The 3,440-nt window shown below is 40.1% G+C and overlaps 1 non-coding gene across 1 annotated transcript; it reads left to right on the top strand.

The window, feature by feature from the left end:
• The first annotated feature begins 2,619 nt into the window (after positions 1-2,619).
• TRNAV-AAC (transfer RNA valine (anticodon AAC)) lies at positions 2,620-2,692 on the top strand. Its single transcript has one exon. It is a non-coding gene; the product is annotated as a tRNA-Val (tRNA).
• The last annotated feature ends 748 nt before the right edge of the window (positions 2,693-3,440 follow it).

Here is a 3,440-nt window from a genome sequence, read left to right on the forward strand (position 1 = left end):
TCCTCACTACAATCGGGAAGAAGCCTGCAGCCTTCACTCCGTGAGTGATCAGTGCTGGCTGTCACCGGTAACAGCGGTAACACTGACAGACGCGTTACCATAGCAACGGTGCTCTCGGAGCCGCGGTTAGCGGTGACGTCACCGCTAACTGCGTTGCTATGGCAACGTTGATCTCCGTTAATGACCGGCTGTGTCAGCCGGTCCCTAACGGAACGGGGAGTCGACCGTGTGCTAGAGCATGTCGCCGGTACACGGCGATACACATATGTGCACCGTGTACCGGAGAGATGCACTCGCAGGTCCTACATGACGCGTCATAGTCATGTGACCAGACTATAGCCAATGAGATAATAGCCACGTGACTGGTCACATGGCTATTTTGACGTCATGATAGGTCCTGCATCTCTGCTGGCAGTGCTGGTCACGGGGAGGATTCAGCGATCATCGGATGGAATAGCGGCAGGAGACAGAGTACAGGAGGGATCGCGGGGACCGGTAAGTGTTATGGCAATGTTTATTAACTGTTTGTGTACATTTATAATTCATTTTTATGTGTTTGTGATTGCCTTCCATTATAGCCTATTGGTTCGAGTTCGGTTCGTCGAACGTTCGACGAACCGAACTCGAACGGGACCCTCGTTCGGCGAACCGACTCGAGCCGAACCGCGACCGATTCGCTCATCTCTAGTCCTGGGTTCAATCCCCAGTGAAACCAATCTGTTCTTAGTGTTGAAATAATACGCTATCCAACTACAATATATGAAGTTCTCGGCTTTGTTGCCGAATGACGGGATGTTTTGGCTTCCATCCCCAACAGAGCTACGAATTTGTTTTTTTTTTCCCTGGCGGTCAAAACTCGTCTCTAATTGCCATTACTTTGCAGGCTTTCAAAGGTTTCATAGTGTAGTGGAAATCACGTCTGCTTAACACGCAGACGGTCCTGGGTTCAATCCCCAGTGAAACCCATGTGTTCATGGTGTTGAAATAATCCCCTATCAACCTGCAGTATATAAAGTTCTTGGCTTTGTTGCTGAATAACTGGATGTTTTAGCTTCCATCACCAACAGAGCTACGAATTTGTTTTTTTTTCCCCTGGCGGTCAAAACTCGTCTCTAATTGCCATTACTTTGCAGGTTTTCAAAGATTTCATAGTGTAGTGGTCATCACATCTGCTTCACACGCAGAAGGTCCTGGGTTCAATCCCCAGTAAAAACAAGCCGTTTTCGCTGTTCAAGCAATTTTCTATCAACCTGTAACATATGAAATTCTTTGTTTTGTTGCCAACTGATAATATATTTTGGCTTCCATCACCAAGAGAACTACGATTTTGGGTTTCTTTTTTATTGACCATTTTAGCAGAAAACATAATCCCATATTATAAAAATCCTGTTTGTTTCAAAATATATAGTTCCTTTAAATACAAAAGCAAACAACTAAACTATGTGGAAAAAAGTAACACATTCAATGTAAACTTCCTTTTAAGCAAAATCCCTTTGTAGGAATAAAACTGGTAAAATATGTAATAAAAATTGTAAATGTTTCATTAACCAAAAATACTTTCCTTCAGCAATAAAAAGGCCCCGTCAGTCACAATTCTGCTCTGCTGGCCAATACACAGTAACTTTCCATCAGGTTTCATAGAGTAGTGGTCATCACGTCTGCTTAACACGCAGAAGGTCCTGCGTTCAATCCCCACTAAAACCGATCTGTTCTTGGTGTTGAAATAATACTCAATTAAACTACAATATATGAAGTTCTTGGCTTTGTTGCCGAATGATGGGATGTTTTGGCTTCCTTCACTAACAGAGCTACGAATTTGTTTTTTTTTTCCCTGGCGGTCAAAACCCGTCTCTAATTGCCATTACTTTGCAGGGTTTCAAAGGTTTCATAGTGTAGTGGGAATCACGTCTGCTTTACACGCAGAAAGTCCTGGGTTCAATCCCGAGTGAAACCCATGTGTTCTTGGTGTTGAAATAATCCCCTATCAACCTGCAGTATATAAAGTTCTTGGCTTTGTTGCCGAATAACGGGATGTTTTTGCTTCCATCACCAACAGAGCTACGAATTTGTTTTTTTTCCCCTGGCGGTCAAAACTCGACTCTAATTGCCATTACTTTGCAGGATTTCAAAGGTTTCATAGTGTAGTGGTCATCACGTCTGCTTCACACGCAGAAAGTCCTGGGTTCAATCCCCAGTGAAACCAATCTGTTTTTGGTGTTGAAGTAATTTCCTATCGACTTGTAATATGTGAAATTCTTGGTTTCGTTGACAAATGACAATACATTTTGGCTTCCATCACAAAGAGAACTACGACTTTGGGTTTCTTATTTATTGACCATTTTAGCAGAAAACATAATCCCATATTATAAAAATCCTATTTGTTTCAAAATATATAGTTCCCATAAATACAAAAGCAAAAGACCAAACTATGGAGAAAAAAGTAACACATTCAATATAAACTTCAATTTAAGCAAAATCCCTTTGTAGGAATAAAACTGGTAAAATATGTAATAATAATTGTAAATGTTTCATTAACCAAAAATACTTTCCTTCAGCAATAAAAAGGCCCCGTCAGTCACAATTCTGCTCTGCTAGCCAATACACAGTAACTTTTCGTCAGGTTTCATAGTGTAGTGGTCATCACGTCTGCTTAACACGCAGAAGGTTCTGGGTTCAATCCCCAGTGAAACCAATCTGTTCTTAGTGTTGAAATAATATGCTATCCAACTACAATATATGAAATTCTCGGCTTTGTTGCCGAATTACGGGATGTTTTGGCTTCCATCACAAACAGAACTACAAATTATTTTTTTTTTTCCCCTGGCGGTCAAAACTCGTCTCTAAATGCCATTCCTTTGCAGGATTTCACAGGTTTCATAGTGGAGTCGTCATCACGTCTACTTCACACGCAGAAAGTCCTGGGTTCAATCCCCAGTAAAAACAAGTCGTTTTCGCTGTTGAAGTAATTTACTATCAACCTGTAACAGATGGAATTCTTCGTTTTGTTGCCAACTGATAATATATTTTGGCTTCCATCACCAAGAGAACTACGATTTTGGGTTTATTTTTTATTGACCATTTTAGCAGAAAACATAATCCCATATTATAAAAATCCTGTTTGTTTCAAAATATATAGTTCCTTTAAATACAAAAGCAAACAACTAAACTATGTGGAAAAAAGTAACACATTCAATGTAATAAAAAAATTTTGTTTAAAAGAACTGAGAGTCCTCAGTGGTTGATACCTTTTAATGGCTAACTGAAAAGATGGTAATAATTGCAAGCTTTAGAGACTACTCAGGTCTCTTCATCAGGCATGGTATAACACAAAATCTGAAGAGTCACATATTTATACACAACAGGACATAGAATGGGGCAGTAAAAAAAAAAAGAACCAAAAAACAAGTTATATAAAACAGAACTGTCTCTATGGCAGGGGG

Source organism: Anomaloglossus baeobatrachus, chromosome 2 (genome assembly GCF_048569485.1).
Source record: "Anomaloglossus baeobatrachus isolate aAnoBae1 chromosome 2, aAnoBae1.hap1, whole genome shotgun sequence".
NCBI lineage: Eukaryota > Metazoa > Chordata > Amphibia > Anura > Aromobatidae > Anomaloglossus > Anomaloglossus baeobatrachus.